The following is a 23,842-nucleotide window of genomic DNA, read 5'->3' on the forward strand; positions in this document are numbered from 1 at the left end:
CAGTTTGGGTACTTCCTCTTAGTGTCCTAAGGCCCGTCTTTCCTTGACCTTGGCATCTGTCGCTTCAGCTCTGAGCCTTCCCTACTCCATTGGATGATAGAAGAGGAGCACGCACTTGCTTCTCCCACAGCCCGTTGCAAACATTCACTGTGGTGTGAAGACATGTGAAAACTCTAAAGTGCCCCACAGGTGTTGAGATTGTTTTATAAACCCTAGTTCATCACGTGTCTGTGGAATTGAAATATAAATCACATATTCTGCTAATTCTAGGCCTTGGCAGGATGGGAAGCTCTGCTTTCTAGAAGGCAGTGAGGAAGGGGATTGGGGAGGTAGGAAGAAAAGAGAGGTGAGTCTTAGGCTGTGGTGTGTTTCCCTTGGAACACTCTGGCAGAAGATTTTGAGGATGTAGGATTTAAGGGCAAATAGTTGAGCAGGACATGAGCCATCCCTGTGTGGGCTGCGTATCTCTCCCTCTGGCTTATTGCTTTTAGGAAGCCTCACAAATAGCTCCTTACCTGAGGCACAGGGAGGTGTAATCAAGAGATTGATGAAATGCCAATTTCATGTTTCTTTCATTGTCTGCTGTAGATTTGGAACTTATTTACAAGGCCACTATGAACTTTCAGACTTCCCCAGAGAGGAGCAGCTTAGAAATATGTGGAAGTATTGTCATTATCTATTTTATGGGTGAGCATGATGTAAACAATGACTGACAAAGCCTGAGTGAGCTGGGTCGTGCCTCTGGCTTGCGTTTTCTCTTCTCTAATTCACTCTGGGTCTGAATTTCCATCCTCCCAGCACTCCGGACGTGCAGCTGCATTCATTATACTCACGAACTCTGCCCAAATCTGCCACATAAGGCACACAGTGGTCTACAACCACAGACTCATTTCCCGGGCAGTAAATTATGATAACGTGACAAGAGAAGGTTCTAGTTCTGACACATATTTTCCACGTTTGCCAGAGGTAACAGCATAGCTGGTGGGGTGTGTGTGTCTGTGTGTGTTTGTGTTTATGTGTGATGGGGGAGGAGTGAATGTGTGGGCTTCTGAAAGGCATCTTGCGAATGCCACAGTAGAAGGAGAGGCGAGAGTGCTCTCTGCTTGGTAATGAGATTCAGTGTTATGGGGCTGTTATTTTTAGAGTTTAAACTATGAAAATCTCATTCGCTCCCGAGAGCCCTCCTCTCTGCCATTCTTTAGCACATCAGGTGAGAAATCAAGTGTCATCTTTAAAAAATGATAACAGATCCCAAGTTAACTTGTAAAAAATACCCCTTTCCCCTAATTCTAAGTGTTTGGTATGGCGAGAATCATCTTATAAATTGGAATTCTGATTTGAGATGAGCAGGGAGAGACAGGAGAAGGAAGATTAGAGATAGAGAATTAAAAATGGAACTTGACTTTATTCTTTATGAATAATTAAGCACAAATGCTCACTGCAGGCGTGTGTGCTTATTTGTATACTTGACTTTTTATACATATGTGTACGTATAGGTAACTTGCGACTTCCATACCTGTGTGTATATGTATGTGTTTCAGACATGCTTTTTGATATATTCTATGAATAATTTTTGATGATCTTTGTCTAAATTCTCTTCTTTGGTTATCCTTATATTTTATCCTCACATTTGTTCCCATCAGATTTCTTTAGCAGAACTAGTAAACTGGTTGCAATCTTAAAGGTACAAAGGCATGTCTCCCTTGATCATATAAGCTCCAGAGACAGAAATTTCTATTGTTTTTGCATACATCCAGTCAACCAGTAAAATTCAGGAGACTAAACAAGAAGATGCTCATTGCTTTGAATTCCAGCTATGTGGGTGATATCTTCCAAATGTGTATCTCGGGTATTAACTTTTCCCATGAGGCTGGGCATCTCAGAATTGATGCTTTAAAACAGTGGTGTTGGAGGAGACTCTTGAGAGTCCCTTGAACAGCAAGGAGATCAAACCAGTCAATTCTAAAGGAAATCAACCCTGAATGTTCATTGGAAGGACTGATGCTGAAGCCGAAACTCCAGTATTTTGGTCATCTGATGTGAAAATCTGACTCATTGGAAAAGTCCCTGATGCTGGGAAAGATGGAGGGAAGAAGGAGACGAGGGCCTCAGAGGATGAGATGGCTGGGCGGCATCACTGATGCAATGAACATGAACTTGGGCAAACTTTGGGAGGTAGTGAGGAAAGGAGATGACTGGTGTGCTGCAGTCCATGGGGTCGCAAAGAGTTGGACATGACTAGGTGACTGAACAACAACCACAATGATAGATTTATTCCTTGTTTTTTAATGGAATCTCTGTACTGTTTTCCATAATGGCTGTATCAGTTACCTTCCAACCAACAGTGCAAGAAGGTTCCCTTTTCTCCCCATCATCTCTAGCATTTATTGTTTGTAAATTTAAAAATGATGGCTGTTTACTGGTCGTAGCAAATGCCCTCTTACAACAGCACAAGAGGCAACTCTATGCTTGGATATCACCAGATGGTCAAGACTAAAATCAGGTTGAAAATGCTCTTTGCAGCCCAAGATGGAGAAGCTCTATACAGTCAGCAAAAATAAGACCTAGAGCTGACTATGACTCAGATCATGAACTCCTTATTGAATAATTCAGGCTTAAATTGAGGAAAGTAAGGAAAACCACTAGATCATTCAGGTATGACCTAAATCCCTTATGATTATACAGTGGAAGTGATGAATAGTTTCAAGGGATTGGATCTGATATACAGAGTGCCTTAAAAACTATGGACAGAGGTTCGTAACACTGTACAGAAGGCAGTGACCAAAATCATCCCAAATCAAAAGAAATGCAAGAAGGCAAAGTGGTTGTTGGAGGATGACTTACAAATAGCTGAGAAAAGAAAAGAAAGGAAAGGCAAAGGAAAAAGGAAAGATATATCCATCTGAATGCAGAATTCCAAAGAATAGCAAGGAAAGATAAGAAAGCCTTCCTAAGTGATCAATGCAAAGAAATAGGAAAACAACAGAATGGCAAAGACTAGAGATCTCGTCAAGAAAATTAGATCATTCCAAGGGAACGTTTCATGCAAAGATGGGCACAGTAAAGGACAGAAACAGTATGGACCTAGCAGAAGCAGAAGATATTAGGAAGAGAAGAATTACATACAGAAGAACTATACAAAACAGATCTTAATGACCCAAATAACCACAATGGTGTGGTCACTCACATAGAGCCAGACATCCTGGAGTGTGAAGTCAAGTGGGCCTTAGGAAGCATTACTTTGAAGAAAGCTAGTGGAGGTGATGGAATTCCAGCTGAGCTATTTCAAATCCCGAAAGATGATGCTATTAAAGTGCTGCTCTCAATATGTCAGCAAATTTAGAAAAATCAGTAGAGTCCACAGGACTGGAAAAGATCAGTTTTCATTCCAATCCCAAAGAAAGGAAATGAAAGGAATGCTCAAACTACCACACAATTGCACTCATCTCACACGCTAGTAAAGTAATGCTCAAAATTCTCCAAGCCAGGCTTCAGCAATACATGAACCGTGAACTTCCAGATGTTCAAGCTGGTTTTAGAAAAGGCAGAGGAACCAGAGATCAAATTGCCAACATCCACTGGATCATCAAAAAAGCAAGAGAGTTCCAGAAAAACATCTATTTCTGCTTTATTAACTATGCCAAAGCCTTTGACTGTGTGGATCACAATAAACTGTGGAAAGTTCTGAAAGAGATGGGAATGCCAGACCACCTGCCTTGCCTCCTGAGAAACCTATATGCAGGTCAGGAAGCAACAGTTAGAACTGGACATGGAACAACAGGCTGGTTCCAAATAGGAAAAGGAGTACGTCAAGGCTATATATTGTTACCTTGCTTATTTAACTTATATGCAGAGTACATCATGAAAAACACTAGGCTGGATGAAGCACAAGCTGGAATCAAGATTGCCAGGAGAAATATCAATAACCTCAGATATGTAGATGACACCATCCTTATGGCAGCAAGTGAAGAACTAAAGAGCCTCTTGATGAGAGCGAAAGAGGAGAGTAAGAAAGTTGGCTTAAAGCTCAACATTCAGAAAACTAAGGTCATGGCATCTGGTCCCATCACTTCATGGCAAATAGATGTGGAAACAGTGGCAGACTTTATTTTTTGGGGCTCCAAAATCACTGCAGATGGTGACTGTAGCCATGAAATTAAAAGATGCTTACTCCATGGAAGGAAAGTTATGACCAACCTAGACAGCATAGTAAAAAGCAGAGACGTTACTTTGCCAACAAAGGTCTGTCTAGTCAAGGCTATGGTTTTTCCAGTGGTCATGTATGGATGTGAGAGTTGGACTATAAAGAAAGCTGAGCATCAAAGAATTGATGCTTTTGAACTGTGGTGTTGGAGAAGACTCTTGAGAGTCCCTTGGACTGCAAGGAGATCCAACCAGTCAATCGTAAAGGAAATCAGTCCTGAATATTCATTGGAAGGACTGATGCTGAAGCTGAAACTCCAATACTTTGGCCACCTGATGCGAAGAACTGACTCCTTTGAAAAGACCCTGATGCTGGGAAAGATTGGGGGCAGGAGGAGAAGGGGATGACAGAGGATGAAATGGTTGGATGGGATCTCTGACTCAATGGACATGAGTTTGGGTAAACTCTGGGAGTTGGTGATGGACAGGGAGGCCTGGTGTGCTGCAGTCCATGGGGTCGCAAAGAGTGGGACACAACTGAGTGACTGAACTGAACTGAATTGAACTGATTTCATTCCTTTTGTTACAGTGGTAGATGGGATTGTTTCCTTAAGTTATCTTTTTGATTTTTCATTGTTAGTGTATAGGAATACAAGGGATTTCTGTGTGTTAATTTTATATTCTGTGACTTTACTAAATGCCTTGATTAGCCCTAGTGGTTTTTTGGTGGCACTTTTATGGTTTTCTACTGATCCGATCTGATGCATAGTATCCACTTGCATGACCAGGGAAGTCCTACCTCCTTTTTTATTTATTTTATTTTTAATTGGAGGCTAATTACTTTACAATATTGTGGTGGTTTTTGCCATACATTGACGTGAATCTGCCATGGGTGTACATGTGTTCCCCATCCTGAACCCCCCTCCCACCTCCCTCCACATCCCATCCCTCAGGGTCATCCCAGTGCACCAGCCCTGAGCACCCTGCCTCATGCATCGAACCTGGACTAGCGATCTATTTCACATATATTAATATACATGTTTCAATGCTATTCTCTCAAATTATCCCACCCTTGCCTTCTCCCACAGAGTGCAACAGTGTGTTCTTTACATCTGTGTCTCTTTTGCTGTCTCGCATATAGGATCATCGTTACCGTCTTTCTGAATTCCATATATATGCGTTAATATACCGTATTGGTGTTTTTCTTTCTGACTTACTTTGCTCTGTATAATAGGCTCCAGTTTCATCTACCTCATTAGAACTGATTCAAATGCATTCTTTTTAATGGCTGAGTAATATTCCACTGTGTATATGTTCCACAGCTTTCTTATCCATTTGTCTGCTGATGGACATCTACCTACCTCCTTTCTTGATGAGTCACCACAGACATTATTTTGGAGAGCTGACTTTGGCAAGAATTCTTACCCTTTGCCTGCTTCTAAGCCAGTTTTTCCAGGATCCCATCTCCTGGCTCTGGAGTGAGTATGGGGTTCCAACGGGTTCCATCCTGGCCATAGGACAGTGTAGAGGAGAGGTAACTTCTCCTCTACCCTTTATGAGGAGTCCTTTCCTGAGACACCCTTTTCCCTACGATACTTCATAAGTGGATAAGCTTCTCTAGGGTAAAATTTTCCACTGTAGCCACTGTAATTCCAGATAATCTTTAGTAAGTTTAACCTGCCTTTTCAGCCTTGAATCAAATTTTATTCATCTGGGACCTCACACTAGACTCAGTTCCACTTAGGTTGGCTCCGGTCCAACCCCAGACCTGATCTAGTTTCCAAGTTGGAACCATTCTGATGCTGAAACTGGTCTGGTTTCTAAGCTGGACCCATCTGACCCCAGACCCAGTTTTTAAGTTGGATCCATTCTGACTTGGCTGATTTCCAGACCCAGTCCACAAAAATAAATGCTCACGTGAAGTCTGAAAGCTCATAATGCAAAGGCTGTGGGGAGGAAGTGATCCCCAAACCCCTCACCACCCCTCACCAACATCCAGGGCAGCGAGCTCAGGAACTCAGTGGCGCCTGCACCTGATTGCTCGTGGCTCAGGGCCCCTGGGGCGCTCCTTTAATTCTGTCTTCTGACACCACAACTGTTAAGAGATACTAAGGCACATTACAATTTTTAAGAGTTTATTTGAGCAGAAATCAATTTGAGTTGGGCAGCATCCAGTCTTGCAGATAGAAAGGAGTCCAAGGAGCTGTGCAAAATAAAAGGCCTTTTGTACAGGAGCAGAATGAGGAAGTGAAATGAGGCTAAAAAATGGGTTGACTATTGCAAGGTTTCCTTCCTTAGTGGGGCTGGTGGGGACCCCTCAGACAGATTGTCCAAGTAGTGCTGATCAAGTGACTCCTGAATGACTCTTAAAAAAAAAATTAGAGTATAGTTGCTTTATAATGTTGTGTTAGTTTCTGCTGTACAACAAAATGAACCTGTCACACATACACACACCGCCCCTCTTCCCTGGATTTCCCTCCCATATAGGTCACCACAGAGCACCAAGTAAAGTCCCCTGTGCAGGACAGTAGGTTCTCTTCAGTTACACATTGTTGCTGCTTAGTCCTGTCTTTGTGACCCCATGGACCATAGCCCACCAGTCTCCTCTGTCCCTGGGATTTCCCAGACAAGAATACTAGAGTAGGTTGCTATTTCCTTTTTCAGGGAATCTTCTTGATCCAGGGACCGAACCTGAGTCTCCTGCATTGGCCGGTGGATTCTTCACGGCTAAGCCCCTAAGGAAGCCCACTTTATACATAGTATTTTATACATAATAGTGTACATTTGTCAGTCCCAGTTTCCCAATCTATCCCACCCCTTCTGTCCCTCTTTGGTATCCATCCTTTTATTCTCTAAGTCTGTGTCTCTATTTCTGCTCTGTGGATAAGTTCATCTGTACCATTTTTCTAGATTCCACATGCGTGCTGCTTGACTCTGGAAGATCCCGTTTCTGAAGGAGTTGATGCTGTGCTAAGGTAAGTCCTGGTTTGGGGAGTGGAGCTTAGCCTAAGCAGCTCCATTTTGGGTCTCTTGTCTTGTTTTCATTTTAATAATGTATTCATTTATTTTTGGCTGCACTGGGTCTTCGTTGCTTTGCTTGCCCGCTCTCTGGTTGCAGTGAGCCTGAGCCACTCTCCAGCTGTGGTGCACGGGCTCCTCCTTGAGACGGCTTCTCTCGTTGTGGGGCACGGGCTGTAGGTGCATTACGGCCTTCGGTAGCTGCAGCAAGCGGGCTCAGTGGATATGGTGTGCGGACTGAGTTGCTCCGCATCGTGTGGAATCTTCCCAGACCAAGGATCAAACCCAGGTCCGCTGCACTGGCAGGCAGATTCTTCTCCACTGTACCACCAGGGAAGTCCTCTTTTCTCATTTTCTGAGTGCGTGTTCCATTCACCTTTGGTTGGCTCTGCCAGGATTCTTTAATTTTACAATCATGCACACCCATCTCCTGCTCCATTTTGTCTCTACGTAAATGCCACCTCCTCAGAGTGATTATCTTTAAGCATTTAAAATAAAATACTGCTCCTGTACCCTATCTTCCTGACCCTGCCTCCTTTAACCTATTTTATCTTTATTCATAACACTCATCATGGTCTGACATTATATGCTTATTTATTTGTTTCCTCTCACCCCTATGTAAGCTTCCTGAGGAAGGGTTTTTTGTTTTTTTTTTTTAAATGCCATTTTTCCAGTGCCTAGAACAGTATCTGCCATCTAGAAATTGCTCAATAATTATTTGTTAAATAAACAAGTGAATGAGTTCCCTGGAAAGATTTCTACCAACATTCTGGTAAATTCTCTCTAGTGTTAGTGCAATTATTTATTCTGCTGCTCTGGCATGTGATACAGGGAAATGGACCATAATGATAGTTTGAAAGTGGAGGTTGTCTATCGCTTCTTTCTTGTCACCCACCAAAAACTCCTTATTCCAGGGAAGTTGCTGATTAGGGCAGTGGGATTTTAAATCCAGGAAAAGTGTGGAGTGCTGGCTTCCTTCTCTCTTTTTGTAAATATCCTGAGAGTTACTTCTTTGTAAAGTCATTTTCTGGGAAGAGTTAAGTGCTTTCTGCGGGGAGCTGAGCCCTGACAGATCCCTGGTGACCTTTTGAGCCAACTTGAGGCAATGGCACCCCACTCCAGTGCTCTTGCCTGGAAAATCCCATGGATGGAGGAGCCTGGTAGGCTCCAGTCCATGGGGTCGCTAAGAGTCGGGCATGACTGAGCGACTTCACTTTCACTTTTCACTTTCATGCATTGGAGAAGGAAATGGCAACCCACTCCAGTGTTCTTGCCTGGAGAATCCCAGGGACAGAGGAGCCTGGTGGGCTGCCATCTATGGGGTCGCACAGAGTCGGACACGACTGAAGTGACTTAGCAGCAGCAGCAGCAGTACTTTTTACAGAAACACAGAGGAAAATCTCCTAGTTTTGATGCTATTTTGCAAAACTAGAAATAAAAGTTGAAACCAAACTATTTTCTAAGTTTACCCTCTTGATTCGTACATTTACCTGAGTTCTTCTCTCTTTTCCTAGTCAACCTCTGCAGCTCAGCTGACACAATATTTTGCTTTTATCTTACAAAATATTTCTCCTTAAAACCTGTTTCTGTAAAGAGAAGAATAGGTGGGATGTGGACTTCTTAAAAATATTGTACCTGAAAAATATCCTGAACAGTAGAATGGTTGCAAACTTACATAAGATGCTGTGTTTTCAACAAAGTCAGGAATGGTATGCCACCCTGAATCCTTGTCACGTGCAATCTGACAGATGAAACCCTCTCACCCTGATTTTGTCCCCAGGGGCCAGGATATGGATTGTCTGTGTCTCCATTTTCCAGGGGGCTCTCCAGGCCCTGAGTCACATCTGTATGGACTTTGTCCACACCTGTGAGGCCCCAGTGGTATCTGACAGGAAAGCAAATGCTTTCAGAAGAAAGCTGCCGTTTTCCCCAATTTTGATATTCTTTTCCATTATTGCCTGTAAAGCTAATCCAACTCCACATGATGACCTCTTGTTTTGGAGTATTTCCCTTTCTGGTGTCTCCTCCTATGTGGTGTCTGTGGGTTGGTGGTGCTGGTGGTGGGGGTCTCAGGCCCAGTGGGGAAGGAAACAGCGCCCCCGACTCCTTCCTATCAGTGGAGCATTTGGTTGACCTTGACTGCTGGGCTCACTTGGTGTTGCAGTGGATTCTTGAGGAATGAACCTACCTGGGCTGCCTCTGTTGCCAGGCTGGGCATCAGGAAACATCTGGCTGAGGTTACCCCCTTCTGTAGGTTGAGAGGTCATATGATCCCCAGCTGCTGTGCTCCTTCTCCAGTTCTGGGGTCTCAAACCAGATCCTCTTCTTCTTCTACCTTTCAGAGTTCCCCTTTGACTGTCTCTTGAGTTATTTGCAATGTTTATTATGGTACTTGGTGGGGGAGGAGTGGGCAGGGCTAGAGGACGTCATCTTGTTGAGGACAGGAGTTGTCAGGTTCTACTTTTAAAAATGAGTTTTAGTTGAATACTTTTGTCATCTGGAGGAGAAGGCAAAAACTGCTGTATTTTAAAATTTTTTATTTATTTAAAAATATTTTTTATTTATTTGACTGCGCTGGGTCTTAGTTGAGGTGTGCAGAATCTTTAGTTGCAGCATGTGGAGTCTAGTTCCCTGACCAGGGATGGAACCTGGGACCCCTGCATTGAGGATGCGAAGCCTTAGCCCCTGGGCCACCAGGAAGCTTCAGAATTAGGTGGGCCTGAGTTTGAGCCACAGTTTCACCTGTTATTTGCCATGTGACTTCTGGCAAGTTCATTAACCATTGTTAAGTCTCAGCTTCCACATTGGTAGAGAATAACCGTATTACGTTTCTTTCTTTTTTCTTTTTCATTATGGTTTATCACATGATACTAAATATAATTCCCTGTGCTATAGAATAGGACCTTGTTGTTTTATCTATTTGTCCATTGGATTCTCCAGACAAGATTACTGGAGTGAGTTGCCATTTCCTACTCCAAGGGATCTTCCCAGTCCAGGGATCAAACCCACATCTCCTGCATTGGCAGGTGGATTCTGTACCACTGAGCTAACTGGGAAGCCCCCTGTTGGGTTTCTTAAATTTTAGTCAACGAGAGGCCTGACTAGCTTGAGAAAAAGAATCAATGCAATTCCTTGAGAAAAAGGAATGCACTAGAAGGTGAGTCAGTTGGAAAAAGAGAAGCCATTCCAGTTATTTTAACACAAAGGGTTTAATAACTTGTCTGGATTAATTGGGTGTTGGAGGACTGAAAAGGCCATTATAGAACATTAGGGTTAATATAAAATTAGTAATTTCAAGAATCAGTCCCACTGCTAGGGCTAAGGACACAGAGGGAGAAAATTGAGGTGATCAGAACATAGAGACTCGCAGGTGAGACCCTAATGGATCAGTACCTTGACCTCTGCAAAAAGGCTCTGCCTGGTGCTGGTAATTTGGGGCTGAGAGGAGGGACAATGAAGCTAGTTCAGAGAGTGTGGAAATAAATGATTAATAGAAACCGTGCCACTGGAACCCACTGTTTGTGGAACCAGTTAGTGCTACTGGGGTGGAGAGATGCTATCCAGGTGTCACTGAAAAACTTTGTGTTTGTTCAGGAGGAGCAAGCTCTTCCTCCTGTCTTCCAGTCTCCCTCCCCACCATTTGTGGCAGAGTTGACTTGAATCAAACTGACAGAAAAGAACAATGATTTGCATAGGGCTGCAGTCCATGGGGAGAAGGCAATAGCACCCCACTCCAGTACTCATGCCTGGAAAATCCCATGGATGGAGGAGCCTGGTGGGCTGCAGTCCAATGGGGTGGCTAAGAGTCGGACACGACTGAGCGACTTCACTTTCACTTTTCCCTTTCATGCATTGGAGAAGGAAATGGCAAGCCACTCCAGTGTTCTTGCCTGGAGAATCCCAGGGATGGGGGAGCCTGGTGGGCTGCCGTCTATGGGGTCACACAGAGTCGGACATGACCGAAGTGACTTAGCAGTAGCACCCTAGCAAAGTAAAGCAGGGTGTGGTTTGATCTGAGAACCGGTCACTTAATAACTAGCAAAGAAGGATACTGGGCAGTCCATAGAATGAAAGATCTTAGAAAGGGCAAGAGCCAGGCCTGATCCGAGAAGTTTGAAGTAGAAATTCACTAAACTGTTAGTGTGCAGACACTGCAGAGGAATTCTTTACGGTGTTGCTCAAATCACTTTTGACCCTTTTGTGTCCTCAGTCGGGAGTAAAATATCTGGAATAGAGACAGAACTTGGCCAAGCTTGTTATATGCCCATTCTAATGGTCAAAAGGATCGAAAGGATGGGATCCCATAAGTGGCAACCCACTAGGATCATGTGGAGGAGGGAAAGGACCATCTCCAAAGGAAATAATGCTGAAGGAAAAGAGATGAAAAGTTATATACTGCATTAATTTTCTTGCCATAGACATCTGGCTGGTCACAGGATGTGTGATATCAGGAACTAACCGGTGGGTGGTGTGTTTCTATTTTTACCCTACAGACTTTTTAGACTTTTTATATTGCTTCTTTTCATCTCTTACCATAATTTAAGGTAACTTTTATGTATCTTTTAAAAGCATTATTTTTGTTTGAAAATAATTAGGAAATGGTTTTGATGTAATTGCCTTAGTCATTCCTCTATTGTTGCTTTTTTTCTTTAACTTTTGTAATATAAATAATTCTGTGGTAAGTGTCTTCATACACAAATCTCGGGCTGTGCATTAACTGTCTTGACTGGAGAACCCATAAGAATTCTGGAGTGTCTTTCATATTCCTGGTGTGGAAGGTTGAGCAGGTTGTTTAACAGCTGATGCAAATGCTTCTTCCTAATGGAGTGCAGTGTGCAATCTGCACATCCATATATGGCAGCCCTGAATCCTGCTTATGCCACATATTTACTGTGTGAACTTGTGCAAGTTATTTTTTTTTTTGCAAGTTTGTTGCCTCCATTTCTATAGAGAAAATAATACTTACCTTCTAGAGTTATTGTGAGAATTAAATGAGTTAATATATCTAAAACCCTTAGAACAGGTCTGGAACATACTAACTGCTATGCATATTTATTATGATTATGTGATGATGTTATTATTATCAGTGGGTATGAACATTTTAAGATGTTGGCTGCAGGCTGCCAAATGGAAACTCATCTTAAAATGACTGAAGACCTCGTATAATCTTCTGAATCTGGAAGCCTGGCAACTCTAGTTGATGTCATGATTGGATTCAAGGCTTCAAGAACTGTAGACTACGCTTGCAGTCCTGCTGAGAAGAAGCTGAAATATGAAGCCACATTTTCCAGAGATGAGATGAGGCACAGAAATGGAAGGCTAATTGGCCCAAGAGGAAGCATGTGATGATGGAATCATGATTACAGAAAAGGAAAAACCAGTGAAGAAAGCCAGTAGTGGGGAGTTTATTGGAAGAGAAGCCACTTATCCCTCTGTGGGGAGGACAGGTGACTGCAAGCTCTTCATGAGCTGGTGGGCCAGAAATCTGGGTCCCACCAGACGGGATGCTCAGGAGCAGTCACCATTAATTCTCAGTTGGGGTGTCCTGCTTACGTTTGGCTTCATATGGCATTGCAGTCCAGATGAGAGTCACAGCTTGGATCTCTTCTCCCTCTCTGAAAATTTTCCTCTAGAATAATGGTTGCCTTGTTAACCACCACCAACAGTTTTCAAAGGAGTACTTTCAGAAAGATGCAAAGGGCAGCAGAATGCTTGACCAAACCCATCTGGTTTCAGAAGCCTGTCTCTTCTCAGACATGTCACTTTCATTAAGACAAACCATGAAGATTCCCATGCCTGCAGACAGAGGCAGAAAAGCTCTACTGCAGGCAGTTTCAGAGACATCTCCATGCAGAATAAGCAAAGTGAAGGTTGGGCCGGTCTCTCACTGCACTGAGTGAGCTGTGGGAGGTTTTCTGTTCTCTGACTTCATACTTTTACCTTATTTGTTGGGGAAGGAGAAGCCAGTCAGGCTGTGTGGAGGCCAGGATATTCTTTGGGGCCACATTGAACCAACAAGCAAGAGGAGTGAGTGAAGTCGCTCAGTCGTGTCCAACTCTTTGCGACCCCGCGGACTGTAGCCTACAAGGCTTCTCTGTCCATGGAATTTTCCAGGCAAGTGTACTGGAGTGGGTTGTCATTTCCTTCTCCAGGGGATCTTCCCGACCCAGGGATCGAACCCAAGTCTCCCGCATTGCAGGCAGACACTTTACCATCTGAGCCACCAAGCAAGGGGAAGCAGACCCCGAAACAGGATTTTGAATATAGATAGTTTATTCTCAAGGTGTGAAAAGAACTCAGGAAGTGGGTGAAGAAGTGGGACAGGGAAGGAAAGTCAGCTTATAAATGGTGTGTTAGCCAGTTACCACCATGGAAAACTGGAGCTTTATCCCGTATGGACACTCTTGGGAAAGAAAGGAACACAGGACTCAGACATTTCCTACTGTGGGGCAAAGAAGCTGAGGTATTTATACAACAACTTTCATCAGTTATCAGTTGAGGGCTGCTCAGGGAAATGTTAATTTCCTGGTGTTTCCAAGACTCAAAGGTCTGCTAGAAGTGTTGGAAAAAGCCCTGGAAGAGATGCAGATACTGGTAGGTGGGAATCTGCCTCATACACAATACGGCCAGATCTGAGGATTATGGGTGGGGGCACTTCCAGTGTCTGTTACATGTAGCTTAAAGGTCAACACCCAAGCTCAGGTCTTCCTCTGGTCCTCTTTCCTGTGGTAAATCTCGGCAGATCAATGTGTCCTATGTGGGTAATAATTAAAAGTCTAATTAATCACATTAAAACAGGAAAATTGTTAACCAATATTTATGGAAAATATACTTCTGTATGTGATCATGCATCTGGGATTATTTTGCATGATATATTCTGTTGGTAGAAATAGAATATAGTGGACAAGTTGGTTGAGAAGTAGAACAGGTCTTGGGAAACAAGACATTTGTAGTCACAGTCCTGTTTCAGAGGAAGAGACTGCAGAGTTTTGATATTTTTGTAACTGTGCAGTAGGTCTCAGTAGAGAAAATATCTTGAAATTCTATTAGGAAGGGTTGAGTTGGGGTGAAAAAGGATACACTAATCTCATGAGCTTCAGAACATCCTGGTAACAGCACAAGCCTTGCCTTCTTCCCACTGGTGTGGTCACTGCCAAGGCACACCTGCCAAGTCTGTAGGGAGCCCTGCTGCTTTGTACTTTCTTCCAGCCAGTCGACTGTGTGGAGAAAACTCTGAGCTGAAGCATGTGGAATCCATTTTCTGATGGATTTTGTGAGTTGGTTTGGGTTCCTTTTATCACTGTAATGCAGTATTAATTGGAATCATTCTTTCCTCACGAACATCTTTGTAAAAAAATTAATCCTTACTTCTTGGATGATGTTGTAGGGAGATTTCATTGCTTTTCCAGTCATTTTGAGGAAATCAGATCAGTTTCATTTGCAAGAGTAAGAATTCCAATCTAATCTAATGTCAAAACTTCAGACCCTCCAATACCCTTTTCCTCCAAAATCAGACGTAACTTGTGACTTGAGGCTCGGCAGGAGAAGGGAGGGTTGTGGTCCATTCTTTCCGTCTTCTTGTCCCACCTCTTTTTCAGTTAACTCTGCTGAATTTGGCTTCTTCAGAGCTGGAGAATATGGAGTGGGGGCTTTACAAAAGGCAGAGGCAATGTTTTTAATTGTGTTGTCTTTTAATGGTATGGCTGTCACAAGCCCTCTGTTAAGTATAGGCATCCAGTGGGTGGTTCTTTGGGGTATTCTCAGAGACCTCCAGTGGGGACCTCTGTACCTCACTCTGTCTTGGCCAATAGACCCGCTCTCTGCTGACTTCTTACAGCTCTTCCCCTGTTCTGTAGCCAAGGCATGTCACTGGGAATGCTTTGTCTCTATGGGCAGTCCTTTTCAATGAGGTCCTTTTAAACAGCTTAAGAATGGATTAAATTTCACAGGGTCCACATGGGAACTTAGCTTCCTTGATCCACTGAATTCTCAAAGTGAAGTTCATTTCTATTCTGTGCTGAGGTGATGCTCCAGCTAGGCCCTTGCTGTCATATCTCCCAGAGAGCCTGTATCAGTTTCTGCAGATAACTCTCTCACATTCCAACCTCATCACAAATTTATTGGGCTCTATATATACCATCAGCCAGGGAAGAAGATTCTACTTGTTTCTCCTGTCAGACAGTCTAAAAATTAGTTTTTGGGATACCCCTACTTGTTTGGGGATAAAAGAACGTGTAATAATCCTAATGATTCTACTTTTAATTAATCCATCTCATTTTATGTAGTTGTCATTCAGTCATTAAGTTGGGTCCTTCTCTTTGCAACCCCATGGGCTGCAGCACGCCAGGCTTCCCTGTCCTTCACTATCTCTGAGTTTGCTCAGACTCATGTCCATTGAGTTGGTGATTGCCGGGAGCCGGCATATTGCATATTGAGTGCATATTGCATATTGCATATTGAGTGCAGCACTTTCCACAGCATCATCTTTCAGGATCTGGAATAGCTCAACTAGAATTCTATCACTGCTGGGAGCCAGCGTGAGGCACTCCGCCCATGGCAAAGGTCATGAGGAAGGAGGCTCGGCATAGGCAAAGGTGGGATCGAGCCTCAGGAGTCCCCCTGGAAATTCTCAAGCATCTACCCCCAAAACCAGAGTCTGCCTACTTTCTGCTTTGTGCTTTCACCTACACCTCTGACTTTACGGGGGCTGTCCCCCACTACCTCTCTCTGAAAAGAGAGTTAGCTTACAGCTCCAGTTAATAATTCCTGGGTGTGACAGCGTTTCAACCTACAAACTCCTTTGGAAGTCCTCTAGCCTGCCTGAATAGGTTTTTCCGGCCACATGTGATTGTTCAGAGCTTCCCAACTGTGAGAGGCAGGAGATGTTCTAAACTGTCTAAACACAGATTCTTTTGAGTAGTTAAAAGATTGATTAGAAATTGTATTGGTGAAGGATTTTTCACATATTGAGCCAATGTTTGCTGCTAAGTCTCCATACTCCTTACCTACTGTGTCCTTGGCAGTGTATTGATTGATATAATGGGTGTATAGAAATGTAAAATGCAGCTTTGTCTAATGCTTTTTGGAAGGCTGGCGCCTGACTTTGGAATAATCACCTTTAGAGACAAGTTTCTTAAAATGTTAACAGGCCTCCGGGCCAGAAGATGATGTAAATCACCTGAACTTTTGCATATGATAAGTTTGAAAGCCTGGCTTTGATTAGAACCAGGAACTGCTGTCCTTGCATGACTCCACCCCTTCCCCCATTATCCTCTATGCATAACTTAAGGTATAAAAACTACTTTGGAAAATAAAGTGTGGGCCTTGTTCACCGAAACTTGGTCTCCCCATGTCGCTCTCTCTCTCAAATTCTGGCTGAGTCTCCATCTGGAGTGCGGAACCCGCCATGCTTGCTAATTATGCCTGGGCTTCTAAGATCCGACCGGGGAGGCTTCAGTGTCTCCTCTCCTTCGGGAGAATGGAAGGACGCCTGCGGCCTATGTAAGTGGTGCAAACATCTTGTCTTGAAGTTTTATTGGTCTCCCGCATAAACCAAGCTACTCAGCCTCTTTTCTCCACTGAATTTTCCTACTGAGCTATCCTCATTCTATTACTCTTTATATCTTTGATAAATATTTATAAATAAATAGGTCACCGACGCCATCCCCACTTCGAATACCCTGGATCAGCCGGGGCTGGACCCCGGCAGGTGATACCATCCAACTGTCTCATCCTCTGTAGTCCCCTTCTCCTCCTGCCTTCAATCTTTCCCAGCATCAGGGTCTTTTCCAATGACTCTGCTGTTTGCATCAGTTCAGTTCAGTTCAGTCGCTCAGTCGTGTCTGACTCTTTGCAACCCCATGAACCGCAGCACACCAGGCCTTCCTGTCCATCACCAACTCCCGGAGTCTACCCAAACCCATGTCCATTGAGTCGGTGATGCCATCCAACCATCTCATCCTCTATCGTCCCCCTCTCCTCCGGCCATCAATCTTTCCCAGCATCAGGGTCTTTTCAAAGGAGTCAGCTCTTCGCATCAGGTAGCCAAAGTATTGGAATTTCAGCTTCAACATCAGTCCTTCCAATGAACACCTAGGACTGATCTCCTTTAGGATTGACTGGTTGGATCTCCTTGCAGTCCAAAGGATTCTCAAGAGTCTTCTCCAACACCACAGTTCAAAAGCATCAATTCTTCAGTGCCCAGCTTTCTTTATAGTCCAACTCTCACATCCATACATGACTACTGGAAAAACCATAGCCTTGACTAGATGGACCTTTGTTGGCAAAGTAATGTCTCTGCTTTTTACTATGCTGTCTAGGTTGGTCATAACTTTTCTTCCAAGAAGTAAGCATCTTTTAATTTCATGGGTGCAATCACCATCTGCAGTGATTTTGGAGCCCCCCAAAATAAAGTCAGCCACTGTTTCCACTGTTTCCCCATCTATTTGCCATGAAGTGATGGGACTGGATGCCATGATCTTAGTTTTCTGAATGTTGAGCTTTAAGTGAACTTTTTCACTCTCCTCTTTCACTTTCATCAAGAGGCTGTTTAGTTCTTCGCTTTCTGCCATAAGGTGGTGTCATCTGCATATCTGAGGTTATTGATATTTCTCCCAGCAATCTTGATTCCAGCTTGTGCTTCTTCCAGCCCAGCGTTTCTCATGATGTACTCTGCATATAAGTTAAATAAGCAGGGTGACAATATACAGCCTTGACATACTCCTTTTCCTATTTGGAACCAGTCTGTTGTTCCATGTCCAGTTCTAACTGTTGCTTCCTGACCTGCATACAGGCTTCTCAAGAGGCAGGTCAGGAGGTCTAGTATTCCCATCTCCTTCAGAATTTTCCACAGTTTATTGTGATCCACACAGTCAAAGGCTTTGGCATAGTCAATAAAGCAGAAATAGATGTTTTTCCGGAACTCTCTTGCTTTTTTGATGATCCAGTGGATGTTGGCAATTTGATCTCTGGTTCCTCTGCCTTTTCTAAAAGCAGCTTGAACATCTGGAAGTTCGTGGTTCACATATTGCTGAAGCCTGGCTTGGAGAATTTTGAGCATTACTTTACTAGCTGTTTGCATCAGGTGGCCAAAATATTGGAGCTTCAGCTTCAGCATCAGTCCTTCCAGTGTATATTCAGGGTTGATTTCCTTTAGGATTGACTGGTTTGATCTCCTTGCAGTCCAAGGGACTCTCAAGAGTCTTCCAGTACCACAGTTGGAAAGGATCCATTCTTCAGTGCTCAGCCTTCTTTACGGTCCCAGTTCTTACATCTGGATGTCAAAGACAGGCTGAATGGTTTTGGTAACTAGTGGTCTAAACTGCACAGATGTGCTCTAACCACAAACCCAAATCTCGGTGGCTTCAAACAAAGGAATTTTATTTCTGGGTCATGTTATTGGCCAAAGTAGTTTGGTGTTTGTTGGGAGGAGGTCTGCTCTGTGCCATTGTTGGATATTCAGGTTTCTTTTCCTAGTGTCTTTGCTATCTTCTTTGTGGAGAGTCTAGTTTGGCATGATGGCTTCCTTTGATAGTCTGGTGACGCTTAGGGACCCTTTCTCAGGATAGTATTTTTAAGTGAATAGAATACAATAGTCAAAATGTTAATAAAGTGTGTTGAAAGTAATAGATGTGCTTCTTTATTACACATTAAATAATAAGACTGAGGCGGCAGGTCTAACAACTTATGTACTTTTGAAGTAATCATGAACAAAACAGTATTTTGAGATACTGTAACAACTGGAATATATTAGTAAACATCTGTGACTTTTGTTGGTGACGATGTCACGGGTATCGTATAGTGTTTGTCACATTCATAAACTGAAGGAAATGGTAACATCCGTTTGAAATTAATTTATATTGCTGAATTTTTTTCTCTCATAAACTTCATGGAGTTCCTGAAATGAATCCCTTGAAGATCTGTGAATGGTGGTTTAAGAATCTTTATAGAGCCTCTACATGGAGAAGGCAATGGCACCCCACTCCAGTACTCTTGCCTGGAAAATCCCATGGACAGAGGAGCCTGGTAGGCTACAATTCATGGGGTCGTGAAGAGTCAGACATGACTGAGCGACTTCACTTTCATTTTTCACTCTCATGCATTGGAGAAGGAAACGGCAACCCACTCCAGTGTTCTTGCCTGGAGAATCCCAGGGACAGAGGATCCTGGTGGGCTGCTGTCTATGGGGTTGCACAGGGTTGGACACGACTGAAGCGACTTAGCAGCAGCAGCAGCAGCAGAGCCTCTACAGCACCTTTTATGGTGTGTTCTATAAGATTTGACCACAGTTATGAAAAAAGGCCTGGGGAAGCTGCTAGGTACCCTGCCTTGTATCCACAGTCTTGGCAATTTGGCTTTGTAGTTCTTTCATCAAAAGGCAGAGTCTGGATACTTGTTTCTTCAGCCTGCAGTGCCTTTATTTCTTGCTTTGGGCCCATAGAGTGTGGTAGGAACGACACCGACCCAGTTCTGATCCTGGCCCTCAGGAAGCTTCTGCTTTTTTCCTGTGAACCCTGCCATTCCCATATGAACAATCTGGATCTGTCTGCTAGATGATGAGAGGCATGTGCTCAGCTGTTCTGTCCGTTCCGCCATCTGCCAGCTAACTGCCAGGAGTACAGGGGCCAGCTGACCCACATCACACTGCAAACACGGCAGGCATCGGCAGTGAGATGAGAAGTACCACCCTCTGTGTCCCGCCCAAGTTACCAACTTGCCCAGTTGTGCCTGAAATAAATGGTTGTTGTTTTAATCCACTGAGTTTGAAGCGGCACTTTCAGTAGGAATAACTCCTCATGCAGGAAGATGGCATCAGTAAGTACTGATGCGAGGAGGATGGCCCCACTTTTAACTGATTTGACTAGGTGGTGAGATTGTTTCTCTCCCTTACATTTTGTTGTTGAAATCTAATTATAGGGCCCTACCTATATACAAGCAAGAGATATTGTAAAATGTAGTCCAGTGTCATGTCCAGGAGAGGGCGACAGAGATATTGGTGCATCTCTGTCAGAAGCACTTACTTCTCTCTGTTTTGGAGCCTCAGCTGAAACTGCTGCTCAAGGACAGACAAGTGTTTGTTAGTTGCTCAGTTGTGTCTGACTACTCTGTGCAGTCCAGTGGACTGTAGTCTGACAGGTTCCTCTGTCCATGGGATTCTCCAGGCAAGAATACTTGAGTGGGTTGCCATTCCTTTCTCCAGGGGATCTTTCTGAACCAGGAGTCAAGCTCGGGACTGTTACTACCTTGCTCCCATCTGCCTCCAAAGAGGATAAGATTCTGGTTTAGTAGATTCTGGCCCTGGTCATATTCATTTGAGGCAGAGAAAGGAGAAAGCATGCAGGTTGAGCCATGATATTCAATTGCATTTTTAAAGCACATATACCTTCTCAAGGAAATCAACCCTGAATACTCATTGGAAGGACTGATGCTGAATCCGAAACTCCAGTACTTTGGCCACCTGATGTGAACAGCTGACTTACTGGAAAAGACGCTGATGCTGGGAAAGATTGAGGGCAGAAGGAGAAGGGGGCGACGGAGAATGAGATGGTTGGATGGCATCACCAACTCAATGGACATGAGTTTGAGCGAACTCTGGGAGATGGTGAAGGACAGGGAAGCTGGTGTGTTGCAGTCCATGGGGTCACAAAGAGTCAGACAAAATGAGCAAGTGAACAACAGCCAAAACATACCTTCTTGTGTATAGTTCCTTTGGGACCCCACGGGGAGGAGGCTTCATGCCAAGATTTATATATTCTTACTTTGTGTGTTGTGGTTGATTCTATCACAGCAACATCGGCATCTCTGTTCGTTGCTCTCTTAGGGTGTTGTATACAGTCTAGTGTATATAGGGTCTGCTGCTGCTGCTGCTAAGTCGCTTCAGTCGTGTCCGACTCTGTGCAACCCCAGAGACGGCAGCCCACCAGGATCCTCTGTCCCTGGGATTCTCCAGGTAAGAACACTGGAGTGGGTTGCCATTTCCTTCTCCAATGCATGAAAATGAAAAGTGAAAGTGAAGTCGCTCAATCGTGTCCAACCCTCAGCAACCCGTGGACTGCAGCCTTCCAGGCTCCTCCATCCATGGGATTTTCCAGGCAAGAGTACTGGAGTGGGGTGCCATTGCCTTCTCCGTATATAAGGTCTAGTAACGTGATTTATGATCCACAAGTTTGAACGAGGAGTCCTAAGACCACATAGTTAACGTGAAGTGTGCTGGAGGAATTGTACTGTATTCCCCACACCCAGGTTTCAACCTCTTCTTTCTAACTTACTAATTATGCAACCTTTTGGGAAAATTCCTTAAGTGCAGGCACTGTTTCCTTTTTGCAAAATGTAGACAATCATAGCAAACATCCACGTTTCTTGTGAGCATTACCTGAAAGAATGTGAAAGTATTAAATACTTCATACTCGTTCTACAAATACAAACCGAATCTAAAGGATGAGTAGGCTAGTGTTTTAAATAATAATTTGAAAGGTAAATATAGGACAGAAAGTTTTGTTAATCAGCACAATGGAACCATAAGCCCATGTGAGGCCCCTATCTAGTATGGACTCAATTATTTAATTTCCTCTTTATCCTTTTTCCATGGTTTCATTCATCTTTTGCTTTAGATATCCATTTTCATGTACATTATGCATATTCCTTTTTTGGTGGGCTGCACTGCGAGGCATGTGGGATCTTAGTTCCCCAACCAGAGTTTGAACCCTTGCCCCCTGCATTGGAAGCATGGTGTCTTAACCACTGTTCCCCCAGGAAAGCACACCATATTCTTAAATTCATTTATATTTGGAAAATGTAGTATTGTTTTGTATGTATTTGTGTTTTTAAATTTATGCAAATGGTATTGTGTTCAAAATTTTTTTTAGCCTTTTGCCCAGTGCCTTGTTTGAAATGACTGCCCACGGTGCTGAAAGTGATCTCACTCATATTACTTTAAGGGTAAGTAGTATTATCTAAGTATTTTCTACCTTTAACTTATACATTCTCATTTGTTGGACACTCGGGTTGTTTACAATATCAAAATCATGCATTAAAAGCAACTTTTAAAATAGCCACTTTACTAACCTGATGGAAAATTTCTCTGGGATGAATGCTTAAGAGAGGACTAACAGTAACAGCGGAGAAGGAAATGGCAACCCACTCCAGTGTTGTTGCCTGGCAAATCCCATGGATGGAGGAGCCTGGTGGGCTGCCATCTATGGGGTCGCACAGAGTCGGACACGACTGAAGTGACTTAGCAGCAGCAGCAGCAGCAGCAGGAGATCATGTGGAGAAGGAAATGGCAACCCACTCCAGTGTTCTTGCCTGGAGAATCCCATGGACGGAGGAGCCTGGTGGGCTGCCATCTATGGGGTTGCACAGTGTCGGACACGACTGAAGTGACTTAGCAGCAGCAGCAGCAGCAGCAACAGTAACAGAGTGTGTGCACACTACATTTTACCAAGGACAGCTAAAGTGACTTTCCAGAGGTCTTTCCAGTACCAGTGTATATACCCACCAGGACTGCACAGGGAGCCTGTTGCTTTTACATCTGCACAGTTTTTCTAAACTTTGTATTTTAATAGATGTGAAGTCTTTAATTGTCATATGAATTTTTATTTCTCTCCTTTCTTGTGAGAGTATCTTTATGTGTGTGTGGGCCTTTCAGGAATCCCTCCTCTGCATCATTCCTTCATATCCTAGAGAATCCATTTTCTCGATACCACGTACCAAGCAAACCTCCTCTCCCCGTAGCTTTGAAGAGTCACCTTTCAGCTCAGTTCAGTCACTCAGTCGTGTCTGACTCTGCAACCCCATGGACTGCAGCACCCCAGGCTTCCCTGTCCTTCACCAACTCCCAAAGCTTATTCAAACTCTTGTCCAGTTGAGTTGGTGATGCCATCCAACCATCTCATCTTCTGTTATTCCCTTCTCCTCTTGCCTTCAATCTTTCCCAGCATCAGGGTCTTTTGAAATGAGTTAGTTCTTCGCATCAGGAGGCCAAAGTATTGGAGTTTCAGTTTCAGCATCAGTCTCTCCAGTGAATATTCAGGACTGATTTCCTTTAGGATGGACTGTTTGGAACTCCTTGCAGTCCATGGGACTCTCAAGAGTCTTCTCCAGCACCACAGTTCAAAAGCATCAATTCTTCAGTGCTCAGCCTTCTTTATAGTCCAACTTTCACACCCATACATGACTACTGGAAAAACCATAGCCTTGACTAGAGAGACCTTTGTGGGCAAAGTAATGTCTCTGCTTTTTACTATGCTATCTAGGTTGGTCATAACTTTTCTTCCAAAGATCAAGTGTCTTTTAACTTCATGGCTGCAGTCACCATCTGCACTGATTTTGGAGCCCCCCAAAATAAAGTCTGCCACTGTTTCCTCTGTTTCCCCACCTATTTGTCTTGAAGTGATGCCGTGATCTTAGTTTTATGAATGTTGAGTTTTAAGCCAACTTTTTCACTCTCCTCTTTCACTTTCATCAAAAGGCTGTTTAGTTCTTCTTCGCTTTCTGGCATAAGGGTGGTGTCATCTGCATTTCTGAAGTTATTGATATATATCTCCTGGCAATCCTGATTCCAGCTTGTGCTTCATCCAACCTGGCATTTTGCATGATGAACTCTGCATACAAGTTAAACAAGCAGGGTGACAATATACAGCCTTGACGAGTCATCTTTAGTATGTGTCAAAGTCACGTACAA

The 23,842-nt window shown here is 43.6% G+C and overlaps 1 long non-coding RNA gene across 1 annotated transcript in view; it reads left to right on the forward strand.

Moving 5' to 3' along the window:
• The window catches only part of LOC129635544 (uncharacterized), a 228,412-nt gene extending 220,864 nt beyond the window's left edge, over positions 1-7,548 (forward strand). The window contains exons 4-6 of the long non-coding RNA XR_008706340.1: positions 5,466-5,621; positions 7,054-7,118; positions 7,342-7,548. This is a non-coding gene — a long non-coding RNA (uncharacterized LOC129635544). The remainder of the gene's footprint in view (positions 1-5,465; positions 5,622-7,053; positions 7,119-7,341) is intronic.
• The last annotated feature ends 16,294 nt before the right edge of the window (positions 7,549-23,842 follow it).

This window comes from Bubalus kerabau, chromosome 20 (genome assembly GCF_029407905.1).
Source record: "Bubalus kerabau isolate K-KA32 ecotype Philippines breed swamp buffalo chromosome 20, PCC_UOA_SB_1v2, whole genome shotgun sequence".
Classification (NCBI taxonomy): Eukaryota; Metazoa; Chordata; class Mammalia; order Artiodactyla; family Bovidae; genus Bubalus; species Bubalus kerabau.